The sequence below is a fragment of the Equus quagga genome, chromosome 4 (genome assembly GCF_021613505.1).
Source record: "Equus quagga isolate Etosha38 chromosome 4, UCLA_HA_Equagga_1.0, whole genome shotgun sequence".
Taxonomy (NCBI): domain Eukaryota; kingdom Metazoa; phylum Chordata; class Mammalia; order Perissodactyla; family Equidae; genus Equus; species Equus quagga.
This window is the reverse complement of record NC_060270.1, coordinates 117,536,155-117,561,083: the sequence shown is the minus strand read 5'-3', so window position 1 is coordinate 117,561,083 and position 24,929 is coordinate 117,536,155. Positions and strand designations below refer to the sequence as shown.

The 24,929-nt window shown below is 39.2% G+C and overlaps 1 protein-coding gene across 2 annotated transcripts in view; it reads left to right on the top strand.

Annotated features, from left to right (window-relative positions):
- Nucleotides 1-24,929, top strand: part of CCDC141 (coiled-coil domain containing 141) — a 182,649-nt gene that overhangs the window by 11,177 nt on the left and 146,543 nt on the right. The window lies entirely within an intron of this gene.

Here is a 24,929-nt window from a genome sequence, read left to right as displayed (position 1 = left end):
TGCTCTGTTGTCCCTCGGACTTGGCTTACAAAACACAAATTCAAAGGCAAAATTGCTAAGAATTTCAAGATCACAACAGGCAGAGCATTAAACCCAATGGTGTCCCCTTTGGAGAATGGAGCCCTGTGGCGCAACCAGCCCTGAGAGTAATAGCCAATCCTGTGAGTAATAACGAGTCAGATCAAAGGGGCTTGATTCAGGGGCCTGCAATGACAGGATGTTCTGTGTTTTGAGTACTATACTATTACTGGCTTCTTTGAATAGCTAGGCTGGAATTTATTCTCGCTTCCTAGATTTAGAGGCAGACCTGGTCTGCGTCTGATAGATACCGACAGTGGTTTTCTGATTGGACAGTAGTAACAGTAATTGAGAAGTTGGAGAAAGAATTAGTGTCAAAGCTGGGTGCCGTTAGAATCCAGAATTTATCCTCCTGTTTAGACAGCTCCTTGCTCTGGGCTGTTTTTCAGGGTAGAATCTCTGGCCACCAGGAAGTTCTCTGTATATTAAAAAAAACACCTTATGCTGTAAAACAGCTTTGAACCAGGAATTAAAAGACCTATATTTTAGCAGGAATTATGCCACTATCCAGTGTAATTCGGCTAACACCCCAGGGTCTTGCTGCTGCATAAAAAGCTCAATTCCATGAACCAATACTCCATCACAAGGTGTGTCCATCCCCGGAGGTGTCCTTTCTCCTAGCCTCCTGCGTGCCCAGCTCCTTCAGGTGCACCTGCCGACTGTTTCTGCTGAAGCTAAGCCAGACTCAAAACTGCATGCCGTCCCCGGTTCCCACTGAGACCCGCACCCAGCAGTGTTCTCAGGTCCGAGGACCAATGGTGGGGGTGTGGGGGAAGCTCACAGCAGTCTGGGTGGCTGAGGCTGCCTCTCTTTTCCCCCTAACGCTGTTCCTGTCCAGGACCACGACGCCAGGGAGAACACTTTCTTAGGCAGGGCAAGTCAGCTCTCTTCAGCAACTATGCTCAAATTTGCATACCTAAGTCCACCCAGGAGCTCAGGGGAAAAGAATTTTCCATTTCACGGGATCTGTCCTCTGAAGGTGCTTGTGGTTCTGGATTCTAACATCTTGCTGTCCTTGTATTCCAGTCTTCTGGCTATGGACTAGCCTCTGGACTTCAGGCTTTTTATCGGTAAAATGAGGGGAGAGGATGGTCAAAGCTTCTTCTATTGTGATCTTACCATAATGTGCCATGAGATCGTGGGACCATTCTCCCTCTCCGCATGGGTCTAAGAACATAAGGTCTCAAGTCAAAAGGCCTTTTGGCTTCACATAGGCTCTAGCTGTGACCTCTTGATGTTCATTTCCCATACCCGGCCCGACCCCACCCATCGCTATCAATCCAGCCACCCACCCCCAAGAAATTTTAAGTAGGAGCATCATCTTCCAATGTTATTGGTTAAAAAACAAAACAAGGGGCTGGCCCCGTGGCCGAGTGGTTGAGTTCGCGCGCTCCGCTGCAGGCGGCCCAGTGTTCGTTGGTTCGAATCCTGGGCGCGGACATGGCACTGCTCATCGGACCACGCTGGGGCAGCGTCCCACATGCCACAACTAGAAGAACCCACAACGAAGAATACACAACTATGTACCGGGGGGTCTTTGGGGAGAAAAAGGAAAAAATAAAATCTTTAAAAAACAAAACAAAACAAAACAAAACAAAACAGGGGATCTGAAGTCTGTTCTAGATTTGCTGACAAAGGACTTTTTAAAATAACAAAAATGTGAATTCCATTGCAAATGGATAGATCACTAATTCAACCAATTTACTAGTTACTATGCTGTCAGGATCTGCACAACTTAACCTTTAGAACAAAATTATTGGATCCAAGTTAGGGTTTTTTGTTTTTGTTTTTTTTTGATTCGCTCTGAGCTAACATCTGTTGCCAATCTTCCTGCTTTTTTTGCTTGAGAAAGATTAGCCCTGAGCTAACATCTGTACCAGTCTTCATCTATTTTGTTTGTGGGATGCTGCCACAGCATGGCTTGATGAGCAGTGTGTAGGTCTGTGCCTGGGATTTGAACCCATGAACCTGGGCCATCAAAGCAGAGCACACTGAACTTAGCCACTGTGCCACAGGGCCAGTCCCCCTAAGTTAGTTTTAATATGAACTTTTGAATGGTAGGGCTATTAGTAGTTCAATAAGCCAATAATATTTAATATTTAATGTTCATTCTAGTCCTTTTCCTATGCACAGCACGCTGCAATGTTTTCTAATTGTAAAGAGTGCTCTGGAAGAGATGATGGGCGAGTATAGGATTCAACGCTGAGTCTACTCTGATTTGGGCAAAGCACTTAGCCTCTTTGGTCTCAGGTTCTTTACCTGAAAAACTATGGTAATAACATTTACCATCAAACATCCAAAAAGGAAATTTAGGGGAGAAATACCATGATGTACGGCAGGGCCTCCTGCTTTTAAAAGAAAAAGTGGCATAATTGTTCTGTTAAAAATTAATATACCAGGGTAATTTGGATGTTTAATTTGATAGAAAAGCTATTTTCTGCCCTCCATTGAAAATTATCTCAAATACTAGTAATTTAGACTAAAGGGAAAAATTCTGGGAACAGAATTTTTATGAGTGTTTCTAATGTTGGTAATGTCTATACCCCAGAGATCTTATTTTCCTTTCAGCAGAGCACTTAACAATTCCAGTGGAGTGTCCAGAGAAAAAATATTTTCCTATTTTTAGTGGGGAAAACATAATCATGTGAAAAAGCATTAACTCCCAAAAGGTATCTAGATTCCCAAAACATACAAATTATTAGCAAATTATTTCTAATGAGAAATAAGAAATTGGGGAAAGAGAACAGGAGATTTAAGCCGGATAGAGAAGATCTGCCTGTGGCCCTATTGACGTTACCTCCTCAAGTGGTTCAAGGAGGGGCAGAGGAGTCGAGAATACCTTAGGGACGTTCTTCCCCTCAGCATGTGTCTTGCAACTGACTACGTTGCTGTTGTCCAAAGGAATTACAACTATAGGAACCAAGAAAACCTCTGTTCTCCAGCTTCTCTATTTGTTGATATGTGGTGGTAGCATTCAGTGAAGAATGACCGTCTAGAGAATAAATACTCAAATTTCACCTCTGATTTGACTCACAAATCTATCAGTTCCCTGATTCTGACTAAATCTCTGACACAAAGAATGCCTGTTTTGGTCCTATTGCTGTTTACTTAGCTAGAAATGAATGCACTACAGTCACAATATATTAGCAGTGAAGCTAAATGTCTTATTAAGACTTGCCTTAATTAATAGTGTGGTTTTCTGTAAACCGGAGTATTTACTAAGAATGCATTATTTAAATTGTTTTTATTGTGGTAAATATACATAACAAAAAATTGCCATTTCAACCATTTTTAACTGTACAACTCAGTGGCATTAATTACATTCACAATGTTGCCCAACCCTCACCACTATTTCCCAAACTTTTTCATCACCCCAAACAGAAACTCCGCACTTATTAAGTGATGACTCCCATTCCTTTCTTCCCTGGTAACCTCTACTCTACTTTCTGATTCTATGAATTTCTATTTTAAGTATCTCATATAAATGGAATTGCATAATATTTGTCCTTCTGTGTCTGGCTTGTTTCACTTAGCATACAATGTTTTCAAGTTCATCCACATTACAGTATGAACATTCCTTTTTATGATTAAATAATATTCCATTGTATGGATATACCACATATTGTTTATCCATTCATCCAACCATGGGCACTCAGATTGTCTCCACGTTACAGCCATTGTGAATAATGCTACAATGAAGATTGGCATACAAGTTTCTGTTTGAGTACCTGTTTTCAATTCTTTTAGGCATATACCCAGGAATTGAGTCATATAGCATTTCTATGCTTGACTTTTTGAGGAAACACCAAAATATTTTTCACAGCAGCTGTATCATATTGTATTCCCACCAGCAACGTACAAGTGTTCCAATTTCTCCACATCCTTGCCAAAACTTATTTTCTGTTTTTTGTTCATTTGTTTTGATTATGGCCATCCTATCAGGTGTGAAGTGGTATCTCCTGGTGGTTTTCATTTGTATTTCCCTAATGGCTAATGATGTTTACCATCTTTTCATGTGCTTACTGGACAATTGCGTATTTTCTTTGAAGAAATGTCCACTCAAATCTTTTGCCCATTTTTAAATCAGCTTGTTTGATTTTTGCTGTTGAGTTGTAAGAGTTTTTTAAAAATATATTCTAGATATTAATCCCTTATCAGATATAGGATTTCAAATATTTCCTCCCATTCTGTAGGTTGTCTTTTCACTTTCTGGATAATGTCCTTTAAGAATATATTTTAATAAAGTAAAGCTGTATGACTTGAATTATATATATTTGCATTTTAGAGGAAATTCTATAGCGTGTGTGCCATGATTGTGATGAAACCCTCTAGGACGGTATGGGAAGAGGACTAACCTATTTTACATGATCTGTGTCATAGCAGTGTTTCACCCTTAACGTTTACTTCATATAGGACATCAGTTTTCTGTCTTTCCCTGTGCTCCTACAGACTCCCAAGTTAGAAAACTCTACTCTCAGAAATGTTGAGGAGGTCGCTTCCAGCCACCTCTCCTCCTCCCTTTCTCTTCCATACAGGAGTGAGGGGGGCTGTGTTACCCAGCTGGTGAGATAGGAGAAAAGTGGCTGCCATGGGGAAGCAGCCTCAAGGGCTCTGCCTGGAGACCCTGACTGCCCATGGGCTGCAGGTTCTCTGCTCTGTCTGCTTCTGCTGACCTGGCCAGGCATCCCTGTCTGGCAGAGGCAGGCCACAATCTGACCCAGGGCAGCTGAAGATGTTTCTGTGCCTCAGACACAACTGTCTTCACAGGCAGGCCCCAAAGACTAGATTTTAGGGAGGAAAAAGTAGAAAGCCAAATGAACCCCATCTTCCAGTCCAGCTTTACCAGTAAGAAAAGCAGATATTTTGACTTACATCTGATCTTGATGTCTATTTCTCAATTGATTTTGAATCTTGAGGAGAGAGAGGTGAGACTAATTGGCACTTTCCAAATTCCACCACTTCACTGATCTGGGGCTCGAAAGATCTGTGTCTTCGTGCTCCACACAGGTAAAGTACCTGTCCTATTTTTCACTGATCATTTTGAAGAAGGTCCTGGAACTAAGGTGGGAACAATGCCATGGTCCAGGAGGAGTGATAACTAGTAGGCAGTTTAATTTCTCTTTTAGGCTTTTGAAAATGGAGAACTTTTTCCATTAAAAAACAAAAATAGGGGGCTGGCCTGGTGACATAGTGATTAAGTTCATGTGTTCCACTTTGGCGGCCCCAGGTTCCCAGGTTCAGCACTGGACACAGACAAAGCACCACTCATCAAGCTATGCTGTGGTGGCATTCCACATAAAACAGAGGAAGACTGGCACAGATGTTACCTCAGTGACAATCTTCCTCAAGCAAAAAGAGGAAGATTGGCAACAGATGTTAGCTCAAAGGCCAATCTTCCTCACAAACAAAAACAAAAAACAAAAATAGGTTTCTCACCACTATGAAACAGCAAAACTACCTGGTGATTTTCCCTGTGTCACTTGGCACCTTCTTAGTCTACAAGATGTTTCTTTTCCTAGATGTTCAGTTTCAGTGACTAGTATGGAATTGTGGCGTTGTGGAGTGAAATAAAATTCAAATAGCATTTTTTTTTTTTTGTGGAAGATTGGCCCTGAGCTAACATCTGTTGCCAATCCTCCTCTTTTTGCTTGAGGAGGATTGTCCCTGAGCTAACATCTGTGCCACTCTTCCTCTATTTTGTATGTGGGACACGACCACAGCATGACTTGATGAGTGGTGTGTAGGTCTGTGCCCGGGATCCAAACCAGCAAACCCTGGCCCACTGAAAGGGCATGTGTGAACTTAACTACTACAACACTGGGCTGGCCCCTTGAATAGCAATCTTTAGATTTGGAGAGTGCCATAGACAATGTTATAAAATATTATTTTTATAGGAGAAGTTGATTTAAGAGAAGCTAGAGAGTCCATGACAATAGACTTCTGAGACACGGAGTTAAGGCACATTAATATCACAAATATCACAAATAATTTGTTACTAGTTCCAGCTAAGCAGCAGTTCAGAGTATGACCATACCTAATGAAATGTTAGCGTGAGCTGATTTACTCGAGGGGAAGGAATTCTATAAGGAGACAATTTTGCAGGCGCAGAGACTGAAGAGTAAAAAATTTGGAGAGGATGCCCTTTATCCCATCCCTGATTTGGTTCAGCAGCCAAGGTTGGACTCTTTGGTACAAGTTTAAGGGCCTGTGGGAAACACAAGGCACTCACCATATTTCTTTGTGGCTGGGACACCAAGTGTCTCAGAGTTGGCAAGAAAGAGAGGCATCCTCCACATTTCTGCAGGGAAGAGATCATGGCTTGGTTATAGCAAGCACGGCAATTCTTTTGACAACTTTGGAAGGACCCAGTACACAGGAAGATCATGGTGGGTTAAAGGTGGCCGTAAATTCTTTGGCAGTCCTCCCATTGAGAAGTGGGGTCTATGTCCCTACCCTTAAAACTGGACAGACTCTGAGAAAGCTTTGGCCAATAGAATATAGCATAGATGATGCTGTGCCAGTTTCTGGGCCCACTGTCAAGAGACTGGTTGCTTTTACTTCCTGTAATTTCCAATAGTCAGTCTTGGAACTCAACCAGCTTGTGAGGAGGTCAAGCAGCACTGTAGAGAGGCCCATGTGGAGAAGACCTGAGGCTCCTAGTAACAGCTCTGGCTGATATTCCCACCAACAGCCAACCAACTTGTCAGTCATGTGAATGAGCCATCTTGGAAGTCAATTCTCCAGGCCCAGTTGAGCTTCCTAGCTGACCTGTGTGGGCAGACAAATCTTCCCCACCAAGCCCTGCTCAAATTGAGACTCGTGAGCAAAATAAATCATTGTTGTTTTAAGCCACTAGAATTTGGGGTGGTTTGTCACACAGTAACAGATAACTGGAGCAGAGGGCAACAGCAATGGTGGCATCCTCTTGGGATTTTGAAGGCAGCACTCACTAACGAAAAGGCACAGGCAGAAGAAAATAGGGTTTTCACGGAGAGACAGTCAAGACGTGCAACTAAGTTTCTCTAAAACGAAAAGTGGTGTCATAGTACTAATGATAAGTAAAAAAAAAAATTCTGAAGTTTGTGAATGACTTACTTTTGGAAAAACCCAAGCAGATTTCAAAGACCTATCTATTATAGTGTTAGTCTTGTTGACTTTCATTTTGATATGCTTTTTTGATCAGAAGGAAAAGGTTGTAGTTATAATTTGGCACACAGGAATATGCACAAAATATTATGGGTATATTGTGGAAGGAATGACAAATTCTGCCAGGGCAACCAGGGAAGGTTGACAGAAAAAGTGATAATTGAGCTGCCCTGGAGGTGAATATGAGTTTTCCAGACACCATAGATCAATTTAAAGGATAAATGTTATACTGAGAGAAAAATGTTTGCAATTTATATGACAGTCGAAGAGTTATAATCCTTCATATTGATAAGACAAATAAACCAATAAAATCAATTAAAAATAGAAAATCACAGAAGAGACACAAACCACCAATAAACATGTAAAAGGATGCTAACATCAATAATGACTTGAGAAGTGAAACTAAATAATAATAAAAAGATATATTATTTGCCTAATATGCCATTAAAAATTTGAAATATTGATAATATCTAATGATGGTGAGAATGTGAGGATAGGGGCAGTCTACTATACTGTTGGTGAGAGTTTGCATTGACAGAATCATTTTGGAAACTGACAAGCATGAAAATGTAAAATGCACGTCCTCTGACTCAGCAACCCCCCTTCCTAGAATCTCCTCAGAAATGAAAGCGCTAGTAAGGATGTAGATATAAAGATGCTTTTGCTATGACATTGAGCATCTTTTCACATGCTTTAATAGAAAAACCTAACTGGATACAAAACAATGTCCAACAATAGGGGAATACATTTATAAGTCGATCATTTATGCTTCTTTAATCCTGAGGAAGATCATGCTGCACCCAGGCTTCTCGCTGTGATGGAGATAACCTATTAGGCGTTTAAGTCTGTGTTGGTTGGGGTTTATGTTCTTTGTCACAAAATACATTCCTATTTGAAATCTGGGTCAAAAGTCAGAATCACAACTAGCATTTTTGAGATCATAGACTTGTAGACTCCAAACTATTATTTAGAAAGTAGTCCTTCTTTAAAATATAAGTCTACAAACAAAAGTTTTCCATAGAAAGTAGAACCCATAGTCCTTATTAGCTTTGATGAAAAGAGTCTTGGTCTGAGATTTGGACTCACAGAACAAAACTCCGACAGTTCAATAAATATGGATGAGGGGTGGCAGAGGACCCACTCACTCCCACCCCCATCTTCAGTACTGCTGGGCTCGATTAAATATTAGGATAAAAATTTCCCTTTTGCATTCTATCTAGATGGCAATAGATCCTTCTGCTCTAGGAAAGATGTAAGTAGATGTTGCGCCTAACCAAGAATGTATCTTTTCTAAATATAGACTTTATCTTAGATATATTATAATATATAAATGTGCAAAACTCAAAAGTTTTTCAAATGACATGGTTATATCATTCTCATGACTAGATGACTAGCTCATGTAGCTATCAGTCCTCAGGAACATAAGGCAAGCTTCTGAGTCTGTGGTTAGCTCTGCCCGTCAAATTACCTGTATCCTCTATCTCCCTCCTACCGTGTATTTGAAGTTAGGGACTTGAGTGAGGCCAGAATTTCTCTCTCTCTTTTTTTTTAATTGCCTTAAAATGGAATACTGGACCCAGTTCCAGGCAAGATGGTATAAACACCTCCACCTTGTCTCCATTAAATGCAACTGTAAACCCTGGCAGAATGTGGGTAGGCTGAGGACACTGAAAAGTAAGGGCTAGCAGGCAGATTAGGGGGAGAGATCAGAATTCCAAATACCACCCAACCAGCAGTGTTGTTTTTTTTCCCTCCAATATTGCCCAGCTTAGTCGACACCCTGAATTACGCACTGATCTGGACCAGGAAAACCTCCAGAAAAGTCTCTCTTTTAGGTCTGAGCAAGAGAAAGAGGACTTCCCTGGGTCAGGCAGAGAGAGGGGGAAAACCACCCTGCTTTTGTTTCTGCTTTCTGTTTTTCTGTTCTCTCTGCCCCAGCCCAGACAATCTTCCTGGGCTGTGGTGATGCTGAAGGTGGTGGCAGCCAGGCAGGTGCCTACACCTCTGAGAGCGAAACCTCTCTCTGACGGAGCTCTGTTCCCAGAGCTTGCTGTGAATTCACACTGCTTTCCTTCCTCCCTCTGTTCCCCCCACTGCTTGGTCCGTAGACACAGTGGCGGGAAGTGGACGGCAGAGTCAGGAAACCAAAGGCCCAGGTTTCAGGTCAGAGGACCAGTAGTGGGGGCTTCCATGGTACAAATCTGGGGCACTGAATCAAGCGAGTGAAATGAGAGGACAGAGAAGGTAAGAGAGTGGTCTCACCTATCAGCTCCATAACTCATGTTACATAGATAGCTACCTGATTTTCTTAAAAGAAATCCTAATTACTCTGTCAGGAGACAGGGAACTCTGAAGAACCACAAGCTCTTAAATTCAGTTTCACAGGACACAAGGAAAGTTTTTACTTTAAGTTTCAACTCAAAACATATCTCAAGTTTTTACATAATTAGAAAGAGAGAAACCCAAACCACCCAAGGCTGTTGCTGACTGCTTTCTGAGCCTGAGATCCTTTGCTTTGGTGGTCCCATAGGCTATTAAACTTTTATTAATGTATTGGAAAGGAAACACTTTGCTAACGTTTTATACTTCTTAGAGCAGCCGTAAATAGAAGTATATAATGCCAACCACAAATACAAGTCACAGATGTAATTTTAAATTTTCTAATGGCCACATATAAATTTTAGAACATTCAATACATATATAGAAAAGGGTAAATGTGTCAAGTCAACAATCTAGGTTTTCAACTTAAGAAAGCAGAAAAATAGGAGCGAATTGAAACCAAAGCAAGCAGAATGAAGGAAAAAATAAAAGTAAGGGCAGAAATCTTTGAAAAGTCAATAAACTTGATAAGCCTCTAGGTAAACTGAGAAAGGAAAAGAGGAGAGAAGCCAAATTACCAGTTTTAGGCATGAAAGATGGAGCATCACTATATACCCCACAGACATCAAAAATATGATATGAGGGGCTGGCCCTGTGGCCAAGTGGTTAAGTTCGTGCGCTCCGCTGCAGGAGGCCCAGTGTTTCGTTGGTTCGAATCCTGGGCGAGGACATGGCACTGCTCATCAAACCACGCTGAGGCGGTGTCCCACATGCCACAACTAGAAGGACCCACAACGAAGAATATACAACTATGTACCAGGGGGCTTTGAGGAGAAAAAGGAAAAAATAAAATCTTTAAAAAAAAAATGATATGAGAATACTATGAACAAATCTATGTACACAAATTCAACAACTTAGATGAAATGAATTCTTTGAAAACCATAAATTACCAAAACTTACCCAATAATAAAAATGAAATTAATTTAATGATATACTTAATTTACCCCAATATATCTAAAATATTATCATTTAACATTGTAAAAACTATTAACAAGATCTTTTAACTCTTTCTGTATTAAATCTTCAAAATCCAGTATGTACTTTATAGCACGTGACAATTTGAACTAGCCACATTTCAAATGGCTAGTGGTTGCCATATTGGATGCAGATTTAAAGAATAAAGAAGACTAAATCTTCTGGGAAGGAAAATATTTTGTTTATTTTTTAGCTCAGGAGAAGTCTACTTATAACCAAGCCAGTGTGTGAAGGACCCAAAAAGAATAATTATGGGATGAGATTTCTTTCAGGGACAAGAAATGAAAGAAAACTAGGCTAAAATATTTCTGATAGCAAATTTTTGAAGGCATTAATAAAGCAATGTTATTAGGCAGTGTCACAGGAGTAGAAATATTTTTCCTGGTATAATATTTCAAAAAATATGTATGTGTATAAACATCTTTGGTAACTATTGCAATTGATTTTACTTGAAAAAGTAATTTCTTTAAAACAAATGAATTACATAAGAATTTTGAAACAATGGAAAGGAAACCTTGTATTAATTCAGTTGTAAAGGCTGACAGTAGAAGGTGTAATTAAATGGTGAGTGTCTGGTTGCGAGTTCTAGAAGCATTATGGCACATTTCATTAATAATTTTATACGTAATTAATTTGTTGTTCATTGTTCGTCCATGGCTCAAATACTGCTCAATGGACTTCTTATGGTTATGTTGCTTAATAATGATAATAACCTGGGAGGCCAAATGCAATTCAAATTCTAAAAATAACCGAAAGGATTCTGTTAATATGCCTTGGTTAATTTTGCCTAATGTTGGTTAACAGATCATTAAAGATTGCATATTTTGTTATTTGAGTGATGAATATATAATACAATGCAAGAATATGTTTTCATTAGCATATTTGTAAAACTTGGACTAATAATTTTTCTTTTATTGCTTAATTCATTTATGAATATTTCACATATGACTAGTCTTTCTTTGTGATTGTAGATAATGGCCTAACTTCTGAATAATAAACAAAAGAGAGGATACAAATGTTACAGAGAAAATGTGATCTCTTGAGTGGTCCACCAATTTTTATTATCATTTCATGTTTTGTGCTTGGAGAAGAGGGAATCATGGTCTGTATACTGTTACTTATATAAATGAGGTAAAAATTAAATCTTTGGTAAAACCTGCTTTCCGGAACTAAGCCACTCACCTGGAAAAAGTGTTGAATAATTAATCAAGTTTAGAAAGACAAAGAATTATAAATTCTGGATTTTCTTTTTCTTCAAGAACAAAAAAGCTTCCTGTCTTACCTGAGAACTACAACTGGCCTCCAAAAAAATTAAACACAGGAACACCAAACAGCATTTTCTCTTTTAAAAATTTTGTTGCGGTCACATTGTGTAACATTATGTAAATCTCAAGTGTACATCATTATATTTTGGCTTCTGCATAGACTGCATCATGTTCACCACTAAAAGTCTAGTTTCCATCCCTGACCATACGTATGTGCTCCTTTACCCCTCTTGCCCTCCCCCGCCCCCTTCCCCTCTGATAACTACCAATCTGTTCTCCATATCTATGTCCAAACGACATTTTCAATCATGAAATTGCCATCCTGACCAATTCATTAGTTATCATGAGAGATTCTTTTCAATAAACTAGGTTTATACCTCTACAAAAAACCTGCCAAACTTGCAAATAGGATTTTGCTGTAGTTACCAGAATTTTCATCGTTAACTTAGGAACCCAATATATAGCTATAGGACATCCTCTGGGTACACAGCTTAGAAGTGGGTGCACAAAGGGTCGTGGGCATGAAACGTTACATAATAAAGAGAAGTTCCTACCCCTTGAAAGGCTTGCGGAAGTAATAATGCTTACTGTCTATTGATCATCTAATACATGTCAGTCATCATACTGGCATTAAGTACTTTCTCCTCACATCAACCTTATTAGTTAGGGAGTATTTACATTTAACAGATGATTAAACAAGTTCAGTAATGGCTTTTGCCTAAGTCCCATGATGATTTGTGTCACTAAATGTCACTGCCACTTAAATTTATTTAAAGAGGTAGTATTAATATTCAAAATATAGCCATTTTAAGATATTACATGGAAAACTACATACAAAGACTGACAGATGGCTCATACAAGAAACATCCGCCCAAGAGAAGAGAGTATTTATTTGGCTCTCAAAGGGAGTGATGGGTAAAGACTGGAGTCAAAATGACATTCCAGATCAGATGATGGGGTTAGCAAAGCTGTTGAGACAAGTGTAAACAAGATACACATGGGCATGTGAAGAACCCTGCCAGGAGGTATCGAGATGAGACGAAACTGATATGAAGGGTAAAGGCTTGGCCTGAAAGGCAGGACATGCTGGGCTACACTGATTTGATTATGGCCAATAGTGGGTTCTTAAAGCAGGACAAAGATTTAATAAAAGTAGCGTTTGAGAAAGACTATCTTAATAACAACATGCAGAGTGGACTTGAATGAGAAGTCGCTGGAGTTAAAAGATGGCTATAGAGGCTATTACAGACATTGGAACTTAGGCTAGAGTTCTGAGTGTGAAAGTAAAAAGAAATCAAATTTAAAAGTCTTTGTTATAGCAGTTAGCACAGTATATTAGGTATAACAGAAATACAGTTTTGATGAAATAATAAATTGTAAAGAAGGTATTATAAAAATCAGTTAATTTATTTTACATAGAGAGTGAGAGAAAAGTCAATGATAATCCCAAACCTTAAAGCCTGTAGGAGAAGAAAAATAGATGTCCCACTGATACGATTACATAATTGTCAAAGGGCTGCCATTTTGAAGTGGAGCGTTCTTTGTATTTGACAGACTGGAGGTCACTAACTGACATGATTTGCTAGAGTAGTTTCAGGGGAGCAGTGATTCTGGACACCATGTTTCAGTTGTTTAATGAATAAATGTGAGGAGAAGAAGAAGCAGGGTAGGCCATTCTTCTAATAAATTTGACTGAAGCAAGAGGGTGATGCGATTGAGACGCTTTATTAGGATGGGAGAGACCAGGATTAGGGGAAATGAGCAGGCTTCACGTAAGTAGTGGAGCATGAGAATTAGTGAAGAGTTTGTTTACTATGAATCTGAATTTCCATGACATACACTTGTGAAGTCTGGAAGGAAGGGGGGCAGTGAGAGGAATATTATAAAGAGGATAGACGACCCAAGGGTCTTACACAAGTCACCAAGGGCAGGAGGAGTATGAGGCAGCTTTGAGCTTCCAAATGGTCACGGTTGAGTCGATCTTATGGTATCCTAGGCGGAGAAGTCTGGGATGGTGTCTTCCTGTTCCAGTTGTTCTCAGTTTGATGACTGTTTCCAGGCCCAGAACTCTAGGCAGTTCAGGAAACTAGTGAGAGGAATGATCTGAAAATGAACGGTTAGAAGAGGGAAGGACTAAGTGGGTGGTTCTCAGCAAGGCTGTCATCAGAATCACCTGGTAGCTTAAAAAGAAAACAAGAGATTCATATATCCAGGTCCCCAAACCAAAGAGTCAAGGGAAGGCTGGGACATCTGTATGTTTTTAAAAGTTTTGAAGTAATTCTGATACACAATGAAGAATAAGAAGCTCTGGCCCAAACTAGAAGAAACAACTACCATTAAACAACTACATTAAAGCGTTTGAACAGAGGTGCCATTGATGCAGTTGGAAAAAGGGCCATGGAGAGCTAGAGGCAAAAATATTCAGGGTCCCATTACAAAAGTTTGGGGAAAGAAAATTTCAAGATAGAGGTATTGAATAGTGTTGGAAGCAGCAGCATGTTTAAGGAATCTGCTGTTAGATTTGACAGTGAGGAAATTATTGCTCTCTGAAAGCTTTCTGGAATGCTCCCCATTTATGGTATTGGCCACATCCTCCTCTGAGGTCCCTCTATAACTTGGAACCTGCCTACCTCTAATACCAGATCTGTTTTATGGAAAACTCATGTATGTTTCATTTTTGTCTTCTTCATTAAAGTGTGAACATGTTTCTATACCTAGGGCTTAGCACTGTGTTTGGATTATATATTCAATAAATGTTTGTAGAATGAATGAATAAACGAAGGAAGAAAGGAAAGAATACATCTATTCATTACATAACTGCAGGAGCCATTCATCTCTGTGTAGTAACAAAATAAATATGCAAAAAAGGACTGTAGGTAAAGAAAGGAAATAGCGATTTAAATAGTGACATTCATATACTTCCCTCTTCTTGCTCACAACAGTCCGAGGGTTTTAAGAAGCCTCACTTATTAATGTATGGAACATTTGGGCTCCTAAGAGAACAGGGTGGAACTGATAAAATATTAATACTATTAGTTTTTCTGATTTGTGTCATTATTCTTCTTGTAACTGAGCTGGGGGATGAGTTTCCGAGTGAATTATTGATGTCGTCATTTTGGAATGCTAAGTTCTCCTCCTCTGGGAAGTATTCCCGGAGCTCTGGCCCCACCTTAGGCCCATCTTTCTCCATTGGTTTCCACTGGGCTTCTCAATCAGCATCTTGTTGTGCAAGTGCAGTCTTACACTCTAATGTGGTACTTGTGGCCTATATAATGTGTTTAAAGTGTGGTTTGTGAGTATTGATCACAGAAGCTTCTTGGGTACCTATAAAAAGAGCTATTTGGGCCCCTATGAGGTAAGAATCTCTGTGGGTAGGGCAAAGGGGTAATCCACACCTGCCACCTGCAGCTCTAAAGGCTCTTTCTCATCGGTTAGTGTCGCTTTTAACCTTGGTTTGCTTAATATTTTTACATATGTATATATTTTTCCTAAGACATAAGCTTATTTTGCCAGAGATTGTCTTGGCATATGTTAAGTTATCATCTGGATAATTTTTGTCTAGATTTACTTGTAAGAGTTTTGGAACCTAAATCATGACATAAGTATGGACATAGTACAGTGGACTTTGATTGAGTGCTTACTAGGTGTCAACCACTTTTGAAGATTTAATATTTAATGTAACCATATAAAGGGAATTTTCTGAGAGGCGACGTGCCATAGCTGTTGAGCCTGTAAGCTCTGCCTGCGTGCGTATGAATCCCAGTGTTGCTGCTTAGCTGTGTGACTCTGGGAAGGTTACTTATCCTCTCTCTTAGTTTCCTCACCTGTAAAATGGGGGTAAGAATAATGCCTACCTCATAAGGTTGGTGTGAGGATTCAGTGAGCTGAAAGATTTAAAGAATTTAGAATAGAGCTTCACATATAGTAAGTGTTGACTGATTGTTAGCTATTATTATTTTTAATCCTCATTTTACAAATGAGGAAATGAATGCACCCAAAGGTCAAGTCATTTGTCACACACCTGGGAAGCAGGGGAACTGGGACTCGAACTCCAGCAACGTGCCTCTGAGCCATGCCTGTACTCGGCACACTGCCTGCCCTGCGACCATCTCTCTACTGTAAAATCCCGCTCATTTGGGAGAGTTATAAGTGATAAGAGCTATAAGTTATATGTCAATTCAGCTGACTTAAAAGAACCACTCAATAATTTCTTATCAATGTTCCAGCTGTGGGTCTTACAGGATTTGCAGGAATCAAGTGAAAGCAGCATCAGGATGCTCTGCTTTTCCAGGCTGGATTCCCTGTCTCCTGCATTCCTGACTCTGTGCTTGGCATTTGGAGGTGGGGAGACACAAAAGAAATGGAAGAAACACCCTCGGCCTCAGAAGTTTATAAAGTATAATAACATGGGGAAAAATGACCCTGGTAGACCTGTGTAGCAATTAAAGAACAGTGAAATCACAACATCAAGGCACTGGATGATTAACTAAATCCCCAGATGAAAGACATTGATAGTGAAAGTACTATGGGCAAGTTCAGGGGAAAAGACAAATTAGTTTAGCTGGAATCTTTCATGGAGTTTAAGGTCAACCTTGAAATATGGGGCTGTGGGAGTAAGCACTGTGAGAAGGAAAGTTTCAGGGGCAGGGAAGAGAGTTCTTCAAGTCAGAAGTAGCTGTCTCTTTCCTCTACTTTGGCTTCCTGTGAACAAATGTTAGCTTAATACTCATATTTATTTATCCTCCTCTTTGGTACAAAACTTCTCAGTGTTTCATTTTCCTCACGTCTTAGGGAATGTGTCATTCTCTTTGTTGTTGTTTTTGTTTTATATTCAAGAATGGTAGAGTTCAAGTTCTCCAGTAAAACACAGGATGGCATTCTTGATAAGCCTCCAGGACGCTTTTTTCTTGGTCACATAAAAGGCCACAGAACTCTGAGGGGAAGGTAGTGAAATGCGAACAAATCCAAGGGTACCCACAACTCCTGCAGACAACAGAAGCCGCCATTAATAATCTAACCCATGCACCTGTAGATTATTGCTAATCCTGTTATTGACTTCATTTCACAGAGCAGACATGAAAGAGTCATATATATGTAAATATCCAAGAAAGAAAAATTAAGAAAACACATTTATGAAAAATAATGTTGTAGAGCTTTCTGGTTGCATTTAAAATCTGTTTCAAAATACCATCTTTTATTAGGTTTGTACAAAAGAAATCTTTTTTGAACAACAATTCTTTTGCCGTAAATTGAGGAAAAGAAAATATCTGATTCTATTTACATTTAATTATAAAGGGACTAAGTTGTAACTTTGAAAGGTAAGGGTTGTTCTGGCATTTCCATTATGTATGGATTTTTTGGTCCTTTAGTAAATGGCTCTGGTTTGAAAAGTGACCAAAAAAAAAAGAACTGTGTATTTTTTTTAATCCAAATTGACTGATTTAATACAACGTCAGAATTTTCCAAGTTGGTTTTCTTAATTTTGTCTCTTTCTGTCATTGCTTACATTACTGACATTTCCTAGTGACAACAGAACCATCTGATAGTTTACTAACTTAGTTTTCCCACAAGAGCCCCTGGAAGTTAAAGGGTTGACACAAGAATTCTTCACTAAGTGAGGGCTGTGGTGTAGTTTTCAGTTTCCACTCTGGACAGCTGTGGCCCTCAGCATTTTCAGCAGCCCATTAGCTGCATCTTCTATTTCAAACTGGAAGCCACTGAGAAATCTAGTTCTGTTATTTGTGTGCCAGTTTGGATTAGGGGCAGCCCACACAAATAGGGCAGAGTAATAACCCCATGGAACAAGCACGTGCAGTGAGGGTTCCACAGCCAGAATTAGGTGGTGGCATGTTCGTTTCTTTTGCATCAGAAGAAGCCAGAAAGCTATTCTGCTTCCATACTGTATGTATAAACTAAAAACTAAGTTAAATAAGTATGGATTGCAGATGAGGGTATAACCTATGTTGATAGTAAGAAAAAAGGTATAAAATACCTGTGAAAAGAAGTAGGTAATTTGCAAGCGTTTATTCTCTTACCGTTACCTTACATTTTGGTTACCATTAGTAATGATGATGATGATAATGGTTTATGGAAGACTGCACAGCGGCCAGGCACTGTGCTGAGCACTTTGCATGCATCACTTCATTTTGTCCTTATAACAATATTATGAGGAAAGCACTCACTATGCCCATTTTCTAGCTGTAAAAACAGAGTGGTTGCATTAGATTGCACAGTCAGGAAGTGACAGAGCCTACTCAGGATGTGATTTGGGCGACAAATTAGAAGGTACTTATGCCTCACATATCATGCCCTTCCCATCCAGGTAGTTTCTGATGCCTCAAAATTTCACCATCAGAGAATCATTCTTTCAAATTATCTGTCACTTGTTCTTCATTCGAATACAAATAGCGGAGCAAGCGCCTTTCCATCCAGCTACATTCGCTAATGGATCCGCTCTCCTCACACTCTACCTCCCCAGGCCCTAAAAACTTTCTTGTCCTTGGTTGACACTTAAGCTGGATGCTTTTTTAAAAGTGTAGGAGAATAGGGGGTTAATAATGTGAATACTTCTACAAAAATAAAGCCTAAATTAAAGTAAATATTCTCTGTTAATCGAGTTACTGGTATTAGCCAGCATGTGAAAAAGGATTTATCATGAATATTAGGGTTTCTCCCACATCCCTAAAATCACACCACATATCTGCTTATTTATTCTACCAACATTTACGGCTAACTCTAGCTGCCATCAGGAAACGTTGAAGCCTGTAGAAACGTAATAAGAGTTGCATGTAACTGGGCTGTCCTGCTGAAATATTTCCATAAAACACCAATACAACAACTAGGTTAGATTACTTACGTAGTGTACATATTTACTTTAGAGACTGCTTTCATGGACATTGTCTTGTTTTTGCTTACATAATGACCAGTGTGGTATGGACTCCTTTTTACAGGTGAGGAAACTGAGTCTTGAAAGAGGTTTTTTTTTTGTTTTTTTTTGCAAGTCCATGACTTACTTACTTTGTAACTGGAAATTTGTACCTTTTGCCCCCCTTCACCTTTTTCACTCATCCCCTGCCTCTGGCATGCACCAATCTGTTCTCAGAGAGATTTGATGACTTGCTCGGAGCTGGTAACTGGCTGAGCTGGGACTCCTACTCTGATTAAAATCCGGTTTGGCATGATCTTTCTACTGTGCTGTATTCTGAGGTCCCCCTGGCATAAGCTGAGCACTCAAGCCTCATCCTATCTAGAAGTGTATACTTGATCCCACAAAAAGTGCTGTCACATCACAGCTGACAATGGAGGTGCCTTGGTCCCCAATGGGGAATTGTGATCTAAGTCCAGTCCAGTGCCAGCATGGGGGATACTGGTGTGGGAATTCTAAGGTCCCCTGGTGATGGCAGTGTGGATTGGCCCAGAGGAGCACTGTGGCACCTGATGGGGGATATCACGCAACACACATACAGGGGTTAGAGACAAAATTAGGTAAAATTATACTTTCGGATTTCAGCTGTAAAGCTCCTTGTATGGTCGAGTAGGTAAGCAAAATATGTCCTTGTATTGAATCACACAAATATTTTCTTGGAACTCTTTGGATTCTAAGTGATAATAATAATAAAAAAGTCTTTATCACTAATGAACACAAAGTTATTTTCTCATGTCTTATCTAATTAAATGATCTTCTCATCACTGTGAAAGAGACTAAGAGCTCTCCTGATTGCATTTGATTATTAGTATTTTTTAAAATACAATAGAACTTTATATTTTTAAAATTATTTTTGTGCTTTACAATGTTGAGATATATACTTGAAGGCAAACAGGCATTTTTTGTTTACTTAGAACTTACAAAAGGAACACCTAGAGTAACTGTGAGCCTGCAATTACTTGAGTAAATGAAACACAAGATCAAATGGAAAAGTAGGTGACAAAAAGGTGTTTTGGTATGATTATCAGAATTCTCATGATCAGGATCTAAGACTGTGAGTATCATTTAATCTATTACCATAAATAATTGCCTATACATGCTAGTGATGGATCTACTGTCTTACTTGTCTCGTTCAACAGATTTGACTGAATACATTGTGTGTGCAGGCAGTGATCTAAGTTCCAGGGATGCAACAGTGACCAAAACAGACAAAAGTTGCTGCTCTCCTGAAACTTAGAATCTAGTAGAGGAAGACAGATAACATAAGTAACAGAAAAAATAAATATGGGCAACAATATGGACCCAGATGCCCAGGAGAGTCTCAGTATATGCTTATTGTCATTGAATTCCATCCAGTTTTACATATGTACAAGATTTAACTTTACTTATTTTATTTTAATATATTTTAAATTTTTAACTATCTTTAGAAGTAAATTTAGATTCACAGGAGGTTGCAAAGTTTCTTCAGAAAGGACTTGTGTATCCTTTACCCAGTTTCCTCCAATTAACCATTATACATACACAATTATAGTATAATATCCAAACCAGGAATTTGATAATGATACAATGTATGTGCACAGTTCTATGTCATTTTATTACATGTGTAGATTAATGTAACCAGCTCTGCAGCCAACACGCAGAGGGTTCCTTCACCACAAAGATCCCCCTCTGTGACCCCTTTATATTCATATTCATCCCCCTCCTTGGCATAATCCCTAAACTCTGGCCACCATAAATCTATTTTCCATCACTATAATTTCATTGTTCAAGAATGTTATGTAAATGGAAGCTTACAGTTTTGACTTTTTGAAATGGGTTTTTTTTTACGCAGCATAATGCCCTTGAGATCCATCAAGTTGTGTATCAATAACTCATTCCTTTTTTATTGCAAAGTAGCATTCGATGGTATGAATGTACCACAGTTTGTTTAACTATTCACCCACGGAGGCACATTTTAGTTGTTTCCCAGTTTTGGCTATTACAAATCAAGCTGCTATGACCATTTATGTACAAGCTTTCTATGGACGTAAAGTTTTAATTCTCCGGGATAAATACAATTGCTGAGTCTTATGGTGGTCCCACGTTTATTTTTATAGGAAAGTGCTAGACTGTTTCCCAGAGTGCCTGCACCATTTTACATTCCTACCAGCGATGTTGACAGATTGTTTCTCTGCAACCTCACCAGCACTTAGTATTTTCATTATTTTTTTATTTAAGCCCTTCTTTTGGGTGTGTGCTGCAATAGTAATTATTAAAGTGTAGTCTCCTACTATATAATAATTATTTTACTTTTGATATAAAGCAAGGTGTGAAGTAAAAAGAATAAAAAGAGAAAGAAAAGATGTAATAGTTTATGAGTAGCTTTGCCTACCTGAACACTGCTGAAAACTTTTCCATGTGAAATAAATATTACGCAGTTAAACTGGAATTACTGATTCAAGAAAAAGAACAGTGTGATATTAAGTAATCTAAATGTAGAGTAGTGAGGCCTTAGTGTCAATACGTCTTTATGATGAATGCGTCTCTCTCATCGTTAATATTCTGCATATATGAAGTCAGAGCTATAGGAGTCACTTATTTGTTTAAATACGAAGGTGCTTCACTTATCAGCAGTGTAGACCATGACTATATTTTATTGATTTCTGGAGTTTCTAGGGAGACCCATCAAGATTGACAGAAATATTAGGGATGTGTATTAAGTATTTGGTTTTGAATTAAATATTGGGATACAAAGAAACTTTTGTCTTATACTGGTAAATAGACAGAGCCGTGTAAACTATGTAAAATCAGCTCAGTGGACACCTTTTGTGGTGAGGAAGATTCACCTTGAGCTAACATCTGTGCCAATCCTCCTTCATTTTGTATGTGCATTGCTGCCCCAGCATGGCTGATGAGTAGTAGCCTGGGATCCAAACCCGTGAACCCGGCCCACTGAAGTGGAGAGTGCCAAACTGAACCACTATGACATGGGGCCAGCTCCCACAGTTATATTTCTGAATCACCAAATAATAGTTAACACTGACAAAGCATAATGTTCTGAACTTGAAGCTGGGGGAAGCCAAAAAAAGAGGGGCCTGGTCTGGGCTTTGAGAATTTATAATCTACTGGAAACTGGATTTTTGTTTTTTAAAATTTGCTTTTAAGGAATTATTATCTGAAAAAGAATTTCTTTTCAAAGACCCATCTTCTCAGAATATGAATTTCAAAGCACTAAATTTACCTTTTGTGCTATTTACCTTTTGCAGTGAATTCATCTTGAATAACAAAGGAAAAAGAAGAAACATTATACTGTCCTATAGGAGACACAAAAATGAACAAAACAATTCTTGCTCTCAGCTAGCTTATAAGCTAGGATATTTAAAACTTGCTCGTTCACAATTGTACTCTACAGTGAAATGCAGCATCCAAACTAGAAAGGTGGAAGTAAAGTGACAAAGGAGTCCAGAGGAAGGGGGAATTGCCTTTGGCTGGGGTGACCAGGAGTTTCATGGAGGAGGCAGCATTGGCCTTGGGACTTGAAGGCTAACAGGATTTGGAAAGGCAACACTGGAAGTGTAAAGTCTTCTAGTTTGAAAAAAACAAGCAGCAAAAGCCAGAACAAAAGTGTGATGTCACGGGCAAGAGGCTGACAAAAATAAGAGAACTTAACAAAAGACTAGTCTCAAATGCTTCCAAAATTTTCATTCTTTGCTTTCAAGTATCCTAAATTAATTGCCTTCAGTTTAGTGGTAAAACTAAGATTATTCTACGAACCAGAGACCCTACCTGTATCCCACAGCCCATGTTCCAGAAACTCTACAGTGTCAGGAAAACGTATGCAGGATATGCCACATATATTTGCTCTTTTAGAAAATTGCTATTCAGGGGACCATTTAATGCTTCACTGAAGAGAAAATCCATAATCCTTTTTGTGCTCTGCATGGCAGTGGAGGTGGTGTACTGTCTATAAAATATGCTATACTTAAAATCAGCGATTTCAAAGGTACACTTAAAAAGACAGACTGCATTTTTCAAGTATCACAAAATAGCCTTGGCTTCCTATTATTTTGGAACCCAAAGGGAAAGTAGTGCCTTTTAGCATCGCTTTAAATAACCAGCTTTATGATGTTGGCTAGAGTATCTTTTCCTCAGATCCAATTCCAAAATACTTTCCAGAGTTTAATGACTAACTAAGCAGGAGAGGAAAGCTTAAATTAAGTTGGCCTTGACTGAGTCCTGAGGCAAGCCGTTTTTCTTGGATTGCTCATCTTAGAAGCTCCATATCTCATTGTCAACACAAAGTCTGCTTATACAGTAAACTGGGCATTCCATTTTGTTCTGTTTAATAACTAGCTTTAAAACCAAACCAAACCAAACCAAACCAAAACATGTTATTCCTGCTACTGTCAATCTAAATGCCTTATTTGGTGACTTCCCTGAGCCTTCTTCAACCTGAGAATGGATATTTTCATCTGAAAATATGTCTTTTTTTTTTAAAGTAAGGACAAGAAATTGATTTTTTTCTTTAGACTTTGAAATAGATTGAAGTATTTTTTTCTTGCACCTCAGTGTCTGATTTTTCTTTGTGAAATTTTGTGTAAGCCAACTGCCACTTCATTCAACTTTAAAGGTGACACCAAGGTGAAGGGAGGGCTTTATTACGCTCTAAGGCAGGTGACAGGGAATGAGGGCCTAAAGAAGGGCTCAGAGAGGACTTGAGAGGTGGGGACCTGGGGACCCAGGGTGTTTAACTCCTCAGGGACAGAAGGGAGGGATTACCACCCACCACACACCCTTATAAAACATCTTTCTCCCAAATTAAGGCAAAAGTAGGAAGTGGCAGCTTGTTAGTAAGATGGGTCTCTCCTGTTTACAATGGAACGACGTAGCTCCATAGGGCAGCTGTCACTGTCAAAAGCTAGAACTAGAATTATTATTATTCTTTTTAGAAAGGTCAACTATTATTCAGATACAAATCAAGAAAGTAAGATGTGGGGAAAGTGGGACTAATAGGCCACTGGTAGGCATTTACTTTTGTTGTAAGTAGTTATTAAAAGGTGCAAAATATCTGGCTACAAATAAAAGTTTGATAATTATAACTTATAAGTATTTCTGCTGTGTGAAAACTGAAATTCCAAGTGAATAGACTGACACATTTTTATGTGTGTGTAAAATCTCTCCCAGCCCCCACTAAAAAAAAAATTAAAAATTCTCACAGCATGAGGCCTGACATAGGGAATATATTGTGTACCCGCGATTTGCCTGGGGGCCAGTGCACCCCAACTTCACCATTTCTAGCACCTTCTTCACTTTATAAACAGGGGGTCCCAGCAACTTATAAAGTCCAACCTACTCTAGTGCTGCCCCTCCACCATGATGCCGACCCAACCCTCCTACCACGGTCTGAATTCACCCTGTTTTCCACGAGGTAAAGGACAAATATGCAGGCACCCTGGTAAGCCTAGAGATAGAAATGTTTTGGGAATTGGTGGGCTTTTAAAAGCCCTAATACTCACCCATGTATAGATGTCCTGTTTTCCTTACCCAAAAGAATGGATGTGTGAAAAGGTGCTTCCAAAACACGGTAGTGCATCAGAATCAAGTGAGGAGGTTTTTTTTAAAAAAAATAGAGATTTCCAGTTATTTTACTCCAAATCTGTTGAGTCCGAATCCTCTGAAGTGGGACCTGGGCATCTGCATTTTTCCAAAACCTCCCCCAGGTGGCACTGGCGGGGCCAGTTCACTGCCTGAGGTTTGGGAGCACTGTGCTGTAGAGGGAAGATAGGGAGGATTCAGCTGCAGAGGTCTTTGCAAAGGGCTCAGAACTGGTCAGTGCCCAGGACCACTCTACCAAATGCCATGAGACGAGCACATTTATCTCATCAGCCCGCATCATTCAAGCCGCATGTCATATGTCTCTGCATCCTTGGAAAGTATCGCAAAGTCAGACACAAGGTAGGGCCCCACAAATGTCAGACTGATGAACGGACATTGCTTAACCCTAAAGTTAGCAAAGAAGATGACTAGCCATGTGGTTGTGTATCTTCATTTGGCTCAAACACTCTAAAAATACTAATTTATTAAAATAAATGATATAGGTACCTTAAAGCCCAGATATTTACTCAGACTTTTCAGCAATTCTGTTAATTTTTTTAAAAATCAAGACTCAGCTATTTTGATAA